Source organism: Phyllostomus discolor, chromosome 14, assembly GCF_004126475.2.
Source record: "Phyllostomus discolor isolate MPI-MPIP mPhyDis1 chromosome 14, mPhyDis1.pri.v3, whole genome shotgun sequence".
Lineage (NCBI taxonomy): Eukaryota > Metazoa > Chordata > Mammalia > Chiroptera > Phyllostomidae > Phyllostomus > Phyllostomus discolor.
The window spans coordinates 11,329,175-11,340,097 of NC_040916.2; positions in this window are offsets into that span (position 1 = coordinate 11,329,175).

Genomic DNA, 10,923 nt, shown 5'->3' on the forward strand with positions numbered 1-10,923 from the left:
CTACAACCCAGGCATGTGCCCTGACTGGGAATCAAACCAGTGACCCTTCACTTTGCAGTCTGGCGCTTAGTCCACCGAGACACACCAGCCACGGCTCATGTTCTTAATTTTTGCTCTTTGTAATATTTATCTGTATGCTTGTCCTTCAGTATTTCAAACTTGAAATAAATTTATTTTTTTAACGTCAATTTTGTATGGCTTTTTTTTTTTTTTTTAATTTAAGTTCTGATACTTAGGTACACTGGGGAGTGGAAAGGGATTGTAAGATTTCGGCATGGGCGGAGGCAGGAGCGAAGGGGTGTGTGGAACTAAAGCAGCACAGTGGCGAGGGCGTACGCCTCTCCTTGCCTTGATGTCTGTCTCCTCACTGGGCAGATGGGCTGCCCCCGCTGAGCCACCGGGGGGCACTATCCCCTAAGCTTCAGGCTTCATCTTTTTCTCCTGGCGGCGTGTGCCTGCATGGTACCTTATATCGTGTGGGGTGTGTCCTTTTTCCTCGAGGCCTTGCTGATGAACGTGATAAAACCAATCTACTCATTTCTTCATTAAGACAGAGTATGATAAATGTTCTGGCTTCCACCGGCAGGACTGGGTAGTTTGTTAAAGAGGCGAAGAGAAGAGAATTGGTAGCTGCAAGAGAAGATGCTACCTCTTAGGTACCTGGAAGCCGTATGAAAAGGTCGCTGCCCTCTTGTCACACCAGTTTAATTATATTCATGTGATACTTGGAGTGAGGTTTCTAGCTTTGTTAATTTTATAAAGAGCAAAACGTTCAGGCAAAGACATCAAACTGAAATGTAAAATGATACATACCCTTTTATCTATAAAGTGACCCTATAATAAATAGAAACTTCAAAATCTAAGACCTTTCTCAGATCCCTTTGAGAATCTCTAAAATTACATTTACATTTTTTGTGGAAAAACTACTTCCACCCAAAAAAAATACAATTCTCATTTTTCACGGCAGGCAAATATATAGGATAAGTAACGCGTTTCTGAAATCAGCTCTTCCTCCTGCAACCCACCTGCCCAGTCTCCGCCTCCCAGACCGAGACTCTGCTCCCACCAGACTGCCCCTCCCTCTCTGGAGTCAAATAGTCATTCCCATAGACAACCAGCTATGAGCGACAGGGGCCTGGACAGGATCCGTGCCTGGAAAATGCCTCCATGACATTCCACGGGAGACAAAATGCCTTTGGGGCCCTGAAGACAGGTAAGGTTTCGAAGCACATGGACCATCAAGAGGCGACACCTTCTCTGAAGTCTGTACTAAGATCTGTTCATGTCCTGTGAGCAGGCTCGATAGGAGGCAGGAGGAGATGGGCTCTGGAGGCCCTAGAGCCATAAAGCGAGGAGGAGAACAGGATTCGGCAGAGAGGGGAAAACCTCAGGACAGGCAGAGCATGTGAACTTCATTTCCATGCAAAGGACAAATTAGGTCTCTCTGCCTAACCTTGTTATATTATTCATTTGCACTTTTCCTTTATTTCCATTTTTAAAAAATATTTTCATTTTAAAGAGAGGGGAAAGGAAAGAGAGAGGGAGAGAAACATTAATGTGTGGTTGCCTCTCAGGTGCCCCTTACCCTGGCCCACAACCCAGGCATGTGCCCTGACTGGGAATCGAACCGGTGACCCTTTGGTTCACAGGCTGGTGCTCAATCCACTGAGCCACACCAGCCAGGGCTATTTCTATAATTTTAAGCCCATGATGAAATGGTGATTAAAAAGAGAACGAACTGTCAGAAACCAAATACAAACTGGATTTCTGGTCGGGGCCTCCAGGCTTGGGTCGATAGAGGCAGGTGAGCACACCTCTCTCTTTCTCAGGGAAACACCTCATTCCTGTGGGCACTGAGGTGGCCCCACACCTCCCGAGGTTAACTGGTAGATTAAACTTCAGGTAGATAACTGATCGGTAAAGCTTCAGAATGCATAGAAGTGAGGCTGAAATAATGTGACTGATTTTATTCTCAGTGAGAAGCCTGAACCTTCCAAACATTTAGACCTAAAACCAAGACAACTAAGTTCTAGATCAGGGCTGCCCCACCCACAGCCTGCAGGCCGCATCAGCCTGGGATGGGTACGAATGCAGCCCAGCACAAAATCCTACATTTACTTAAAACATTGCTTAGTTTTATTACTCAGATGTGTATGTTTTCTATGTTAGTGATCACAAACTTGGGACCTGCTTGACAGTTTTAAATGATTATCAAAAAGGCCGCTGCATAGTTAGGGAAAGTATGTGAGGATGTTTTTGCTTATCTGTGGTGGCAGATGTCATGAAAATTATGCACGGACCTCTTCTTGGCTCATCAGTTTTCATCAGTGTTTGTGTATTTAATGTGTGGCCCAAGACAACTCTTCTTCCTGTGTGGCCCAGAGACACCAAAAGGTTGGACACTCCTGTTCTAGATCATCCTGGCTAGAGCAGGACTGATGGGTGGACAGAGCTTCCAACTGCACAGGTAGGAGGTTAATATTTGGAAGGACGTTCTGGAGAGGTCACAGGTAGACCTAGATTCATGACCTGCAAACCTATGCAATATTTAGCACTATTATTCAGTTTCCGAGTCTAGTTAGATTGTGTTATTTATGTGCATTATTTTATTGCCTCTAGTGCATTGTGACCCCTTTAAAAGCATCTGTCTTGGTAGGTAGGGCAAAAACATGGCCTCTGGGAGCCTAAAGTCTTAGGTGTGAAACCTGGGTGTCTGTGATCTTAGAAAACTCATGTAAACCCTCTGAATTTAAGTTTCTTTCTCTACTAAATAGGATAATATTTCCTACCTTGCAGGTTTGTGGAGAGGATTAAATTTAAGTGGAAGGCACACAGTTGATCCTTAATAATAAATCTGACCCATTAGTGTGCTCATTGGGAGAAACAGTATAAATAGGGACTCACTGTTCATAACACTTGAGAGGCACTTGACTGACTTGGGAGAACATGGTGTTTGTGTCTTTGAACTTGAAGTTATTTATAGCAGCTGCCACCACTAAAATCACTTATATCCACAATATTTAGCCACTTCCGTGTGCACGTGGGTGCAGTGCTGGGCACTGTGCAAATAAAATGAAACAAAAAGGTATTCTAAAGTGGTGGTGAGATCCCCGCCAACAGGATGGAGTCAAAGTACTCGGGCATCAAAGAATAAAACTGAGTCACCCTGGTGGGCGGAAGAAATGGTTTCTCTGTCTATTGCACAGCCCACAACAAAGGAGACTGAACGACAAGATGGGAAGGAAGGAGCTACTGGCACGTCCACTGCACAGACACGATTCTTCACTTCTCCTTGTTGCCGTTTCATTCACGTGCGTGCGTCATCATACCTAGGTATAAAGCAATTTGCACGTTTGATATAACATCGTAAGCTTCTCCCATGTTATTAAATGGCCTGTGTATCTATTATTTTTCCAGTTTATTGAGATATAATATTATATTCCTTTAACATGGTCAACATAATGATTTCACATATACATATATTGTGAAATGATTGCTACAACCAGTTAACATCCATCACCTCGGGCAGTCACAAAGGTTTTCCTTGTGATTAGAAATTTCAAGATATACTCTATTATTAGAAACGTTCGAATAACCATTATTTTAAATAATTGCATAATATTCCAATAAGGCTGATATACTGTAATTTACTTAATGGTTCATTACCCGTGGGCATGCATTTCATTCACTTATGCAACATTTATTGAGCATTTACAGGTTTTTCATGGTTCATGTCAGGAGCTGGAAATACAAAAACAATGTCCCTCTCTCGAGATGCTCAAAGACAAGAAGATAACCTATCAAAGTGCACAGCACTTGGGAAGGGGCTGTACACCTGCAAATGAACCGGGAGCTCGGGGGAGGGGCATCCCCCCGGGACAGGGACACGCGGGGCACACTCAGCTCTCACTGTGCGAATCACGCAAGGCTTTTCTCTTCTTTTGAACAGAGGAGGATTATAACACGTAGGGAGCCCTACTGTCATCGTTTTACGCCCCTTATCTCTCTCTGCCCGCCCCATCACTCACCTTCACCTTCTAGTTTGCCGACACCTTCTCGCAGCTCCCACCACCTCTAGAGAAGTGAGGGCCGGAAGTATAATCCCAGATGGCATTTGCATTTTAAATTGGTCTAGTCTAGCAGGGAAAGCTCAGATAGTCTCAGTCGTCCAGCAAGACAGACTACGTGGTAAGAGAGACCATGCGAGTCTCCTCGTGTTCCTGAAATCACTCTGCTTTAGGCTGGTGCGTCTTTGGCCTGCTCATAAAGCTGACTTTTCCTTATCCCTGAAAACCCGCCCCTGGACCCACACTTGAGCAGGGACTCAAGAGCCTTTTCCACTCCAAAAAATGGGGGAGCACCCCCTCTACTGGTCACTTCAGGAACTGTTTCATACTGGAATGTTCACCAGATTGCTGGGAGTGTGTTATGGGTGGGGGCGGCAAAGGACTCCTGGTTTGGAGACGTGGCTGAAATGAACTGGCACATCCCTGTCCCCACCCCCAACACACATACACACGTTAAACGAATGCGTGCCCTCTCACTCCCACTGTGTGGGCAACGCAGCACGGGCCAGGGGTGAAACACTAGCCATCAACAACCTTTCCCATTTCTAGTGACACTCCCAAGGCAAGCAATGGGACGGTCGGTGAACGTGCCGACTCAGCTCAGCCGCTCTGCACAACTTCTGTCAAATGAGGAAGAACACGATGTGTTTCCACTGGCGTCCGCTCCTCTGTGCAGTCCACCGGCCGTTCCTGCGGCCCTCGGGGTGCGCTCTGGCTATGCTGCTCCGGGCCGTCCCCAGACACCCCTGAGCCCGGCCGTGTGCTGTGTCGGTCCCCCGGCTCCGCTGACCAAAGAACAAAACGCAGAGTCTGTGCGGAAAGGCGACAGGCTCTTGTTGGGCAAGAGGATGTGAAAAGCACCTTAGGGTTGGAGCCAGGCGCTTCGGATCGCACGAAAACGAGCTCTGTGCATTACTTGTACTTGGGAGAGGGAACGCAGCGTGTCAGGTGTGACGTCACTCCTCAGCATTGCCCGCTGTCTTTTGCTTCCCAGGCACACTCCCAAACCTCTTCCACCTGCTGGCACACCTGGAACAGGATGCTACAGGGCCCCGCAGAAGTAACGCCTGTTTGAGGGTGGTCGATAGGGCAATAATATGGATGTAATCACTTATAGTTTTAATTTGAACATTTCACCTAAAATGTCACATGGTGTGATCGAGTGTGATATTGTTATATTATAGAATTGCATGCTTATGATTTTATAATAAGAGTTAGTAATAAAAAAATGGGGGGCGTTATTTGTGCTAGACCCCGTATGTGTACAACTGACAGGCCCCCCTCGCAGCCTGGCACCCCAGGCCCTGCCTCCCACGCTGGGGCTCAGGGCCCACTGTCACTGCACACCTCACCCAGAGGTTCTCCAACTTCCATGAGCCTCAGTCACCTGCAGGCTTGAGGAGGCCCAAAGGGCCCCGCTGCCAGAGGTTCTGATCCTGCAAGTTTTCCGCACAAGGTCCCAGGTAATGTTGCTGCTGCTGGTCCGGGGCCCACAGTGTGAGAACTCCCAGCCTTCCGTCGCTGCCCGCTGGCCTTGCTTCCCCGGGCAGGCCTGGAGCAGGTGGGTACCTGGGCTCAGAGCTCCCTCCCCACGGATGCCCTTCCCCCACCCCTGCCGCCCCAGAAATGCTGCCTCTGGCCTCATGGGAAATAGGACCTGGCAACTCTTCTCATTATCCAGATGGGAGGCTTTGTGTTTCCCCCGTGAAGAGGAACCAAACCACTCTTGGCACAGGTCTGGTTTCTCAGACACCCAGAGGGGGCATCCGTCACTGGGGTGGAGGCGGAACGCAGGTGGCTCGGCTGGCCCGTCTCCAGCCGGGGTGGGACCACACACCACCAGACACCTGCTTCTGTATGGAAGCAAACTTCGGCCACCCACGGGGCCCCCCCCCCCAGGGAGGGCCAGGCTGATTCCTGGAGAGCGCTGGCTGTCGCTGTTCACTGTCTTCCTCCCTCTCCTTCCCTCTGGACGGTTCAGAAAGCAGGGTGGATTGGAGAAGGGAGCACAGGACTGCGGGGGGGGGGGGGGGGGGAAGGGGGGCCCAGCTTCTGGGGAAGCAGCTTCGTCCCTGTAGACAATACAACACCCTGTCCCCGCAGCCCCATCACTGTCACTGAGCTGGGGAAGCAGTCAGCACCTTTACCTGGTTTGGGAAAAAGGTAGCAAAAAAGAGAAGAGTTTCCGCCTCAGTGAGTGGGCATGAAAGGCACGGCTCTGAGCAGGGGAAACTCCTAGGCTGGAAGCCAGGGCCGCCTCCTTCTTCTGAAAGAGTAGAGGAGGAAAGGAGAAACGCTGAGGAGGCTTGTGTTCTATGCTCTGGGAATCACCTGGTGGTGCTCAGGACGGCCACACTGCGTCATACCCACAGGGGACACCACTTCCCGGACTGACTCACTCCTAGAGCGACCCAGTATGGGCTGGCCTAACCCTTCCTCTGTCTGTTTATGTTTACCCTGTATTAGTGGGTCGGCCAAAGATTCATTTATTTTTTCCCACTGAACAGCTCTGGTGGTGCTTATTAACTTCATTTGAAAGAATTTCATTATGTTGTATTATGGTAGCTGTCATATCAGCATATATTTTTTAAAACTTGTCAAAATTGGTGCCCTGGCTGGTGTGGTTCAGGGGATTGAGTGCCAACCTGTGAACCAAAGGGTCGCTGGTTCAATTCCCAGTCAAGGCACATGCCTGGGTTGCAGGCTGGGTCCCCAGTAGGGGGTGCGTGGCAGGCAACCACACATTGATGTTTCTCTTCCTCTCTTACTTCCTCCCTTCCCCTCTCTCTAAAAATAAATAAACTCTTAAAAAAAACAAAATTGGTGAATTTTTGTGTGGCCATTTTAATATTGAAGATGGAAGAAGATATGCAACATTTTCAGCATCTTATGTTTTATTATTTCAAGGAAGGTAAAATGCAACTGAAACACAAAGAAAGATTTGTGCAGTGTACGGAGAAGGTACTGTGACTGATCAAATGTGTCAAGAGTGGTTTGGGAAGTTTCTTGGTACTACTGACATCCTGGCCAAATAACTCTTTGCTGTGGGGCTGGCTTATGCCCTGGAAGATGTTTAGCAGCACCCCTGGCCTCTACCCACTAGAAGCCAATAGCAGGAGATTGTGGACATACTCAAAATATCCAAATCAATAAAGGTATTGATGAAAATGAAAAACGTGTCTTTTATTTTACAGAATAAATTAAACAGATGTTCTGCCCAACCCAATATTTATAAGGATAATGAGTTGTGTGATAAAAACTTCTTTCTTCTTTTTAATTTTTTATTATTTTCTTTAATCCTTACCCGAGGACACTTTTTCATTACTTCCAGAGAGAGGGAAAGGGGAAGGGAGGGGAGAGAGAGAGAGATCGATCAGTTGCCTCCTATACGCACCCCGTCCTGAGGACAGAACCTGCAACCTAGGCGTGTGCCCTGACCTGGGAAGGAACCCTTAACCTTTTGGTTTACTGGGCGATGTTCCAGCCGAGCCACACTGGCCAGGGCTTCTTGTTCTTCTTTAAATTATCTCTTGAAATTCAAGATCTCCTCTGGGTTTCTACCTGACAGGTTAACTGGGTCCCTACCCTACAGGTTGATTGTGGAAGTTGCTCATGTATTCATTCAACAAACATTTAACAGCACTCTGAGCCAGGGCTTAGGGTTGCAGAGCCAAGCAAGACCTGATGCCAGAGTTCAGAGTCTGGTGAGACATATGGAGTGTGTTACTGGTGAGAAAGGGCTAAGGCAGGTCTGTGCTGGGTGCTGAGCACCTCAGGGAGGATGGACTGGGCGGGGTGGAGGGGCAGCGGTGGGGGAGGGGAGGCTGCGTGGCTGGGCTGAGCTGATGCGTGGGTCTGGGTCTCACAGCAGCGTCCCCTACGCCCCTGTGGGGCCACATCTGGTGTTCTGTCTTTCCCCACAGCCTGGAGTTCCTGCCCCTGCAGAAGCTCCAAATGCATTTAAACCCCAGCCTCCCCAGTCTTCTTTATAAACTCGAGTTTCCTTCAGCACTGTCTCAGCTGACTTTTCCAAAGGGACATACAGCTGGTATATTTTGTAAGTTCCTGTCACTTCATCACTCTTCAGGGGCAGGTGAACTCTGTAGAAATGGGTGAGGCTCTCCCAAATTTGAATGGTTTGCAGAAACTGAGCAGGGGACCAGATCCCATGATAAACCCTGTCCAAGATGCAAGTTCAGTTTGCACAATGATAACCAGGGCTGCTTGCAATTAAAAAACCAAACCAAACCCACCAAACAGACAAAACCCCTACGGGTTGCTTGAGACCACTCCCAGAAACGGATTCCTTAGATGCAGGATGGGGCTGTGACATTTTTCACAGGCATCCCGCGTGCTCCTGCAGCAATTACACATGGCCGCCTTCTGCCTTAGGAGGCACTTAGCACCCATTTGGAGGACTGCCTGGGCTGGTGATGAGTAGGGAGGTTCCTCCTGAAAAGAGGGGGTTGAGGGGCGTGGCTCGGGAGATCCGACCAAGTCCCTGGCTTGGGAAGGAGCCCCGGATAGCCAACCACCCGGGGAAGTGCTCACTCCTGGCCCCCCTGCAGGGGGTCTCCAGGCACCACCACCAATCCAGTAGCAAGCGGTGCTGGTCAGGCTCCCAACTAAAGGGCCAGGGCCTTACTTTAGGGGGGTAGTAATAATATGCCCCATCTGTTGACAGCACCACAGTTCCCCAAGGGCTTCTGCTACATGCTCTCATTTGACCATCACACCCAACCACGAGGGGGAACAGGTGATGATGCTCGTGACCCTGGCGGCACCAAAAGGAGGCTGCGCAGGGCTTCCACCTGCCTGTCGCTCCCAAGTCGACCCCAGCAAGTTGTAATCTAAGTAAAGGGTGTGTGTCCACTTGTGCACAATATCCCAGCACCCACACCCTCTTCCTTTGGGCCTTCAATAATAGTTTCTGGAGTCTCACTGATTACAGCCATTTTGCATAAGACTGAACTCAGAGCTAGCCTTGCCCAAGGTGGCAGAGTGAGGACAATGGGCGGGCACTCGGACAGCTTCTCAGGGCAGCCTCTCCTCTGTTCTGTGCCGTCTCTTTGGGGACAGGAAGGTCAGAAAACCCAAGCTGGGAGTGGCGGGCAGCAGCCCCAGCCTCAGGCAGACAGTGTGAGCAAGCAGGAGCCAGTCCATGCCAGTGACCCCAAGGGACATGTGTCTCCAAGGAGGAGTGGGCACTGTTACCGACCTTGAAGGGGTCAGGTGCTGGTCCTCTTAGCCCTGGCACGAACCTGCTGCTGGCAGTTCTGCCTCCCAACACCCATGACACAGTTGCCCAACAGCTTCTTGGCACCAGGCCCTGTGCAGACTCTCAAGAAAGAGAAGGCCTCCCACACCCACCCTGTCTGGGCGGCCCCCTTACTGTGCCTCTCCCATCCTCTGGGCCTTGCGGTGGGAATCTGGGTCAGTCCAGGAAGAATTCCAGGCAATAGAGGTGGACAAACTGGGCTTCTAATTATGATGATGAGCCACGGTGGTGATTCCCAAATTTGGGGGTCCTCAGGATTTTCCGGCAAGGTGGGGAGCAAAAGTCCGGTGAACCACGCCCACGGACTACCGAATCAGACACCCAGAGAGAATTTGAGGTTCGTATATGTGAGGTTCGTATATGTTAGGCTCGTTGATGGCAATTGTGTATTAAGTAAAGTTCAAAGCCTAAACCGACTCATGCTTTTCTCGTGTTTACTTTCGTGATGGTTACGTAGTTTCAAGTCTGTAGCAGAAAAATGTTAAAAAGCCACCTTGGTTTTGGGTAACGTGAGCTGTGAGGTGGCTGCGGCCCACCTGGAGGACCCGGGAGAAGGGTGGGGCATCTGGGGACGTTAGCTTCACTCTAGAATGGGAGGCTCTCCCTCGACTGAGGGACAAGGGCCAGTGTCCCTCGTTCCCAAGCTGACTGGAGCCCTTGCCAGAGCTGTGCTGGGCCACCACCCGGGAGCCTGGGAGCCGAGGGCAGGGCAGCTAAGCCAAGGGGCTCGCTGCTGTTGCACCCCACAGGTTTCTGGGAGTGAGCACTGCCCGGCGTGAGGGCCGGCCCAGAGGGGCTCTGTGGTGGGGAAGTGGGCAGTAGAGGGTGGCAGACGAAGCCTTCATAGGCTTTGCTGTTAGACCTTAGAGCAAATGTGGACCTGCTCTGTGCTGCCTCTGTGGCTCTGAGCAGGATGACGCCCTGCCTGAGTCTTAGCGCCTGCATGGGGGAATTAGGTGGGAGTCGGTTAATGAGATGGAGGCTGTGAGTCCCCACACAACACAGGGTGCCCCCCCCCCGGATGCTGGTCCCTGGGCCCTTCCTCCCCTGTCCTCCCCAGCATCTGCATCTCTGGGGCACAGCCAAGACAAGCCAGTTGTCAAGGTCAAGGCCACACAGCTGACCCAGCAAGCTGAGTGCATCCCCTGGGAAGCCCACAGTGCTCAGCAGCTTCTTAAAAATGCAAATCAGAGGCAGTCCCCCATGGGTTGGGCCTCTTGACCTGCTGTGTCTGAGGTCAGGGGACAAAGCAGAAAGCAAGTGGCTTTTGTCTCCTCTTGAGTTCAGATGTCCTCCCCATCCCTGGAGTTCCTGGTCACACAGGCTGAGAGGACGGAGCCCTGAAGGCTCCTCTCGTTTTCTCCCTGTGCGCCCCTGCCCCAGGGGGCCCAGGGGGCCCAGGCTCCTGACAGGCCAAGGGAGGCCAAGCCGGCTGAGCGCTGGGCCTGGGGGCCTCCTTGGCAGGATGGCAACTGGAGTTCTGGGTCCTCCCAGGGAGGAGGCTGCTCTGCTTCTCCTGGGACCCTCTGAGGACCATGGCATCATTTCGGAGCCTGACCCCTAGGGGGTCCTCGGCCA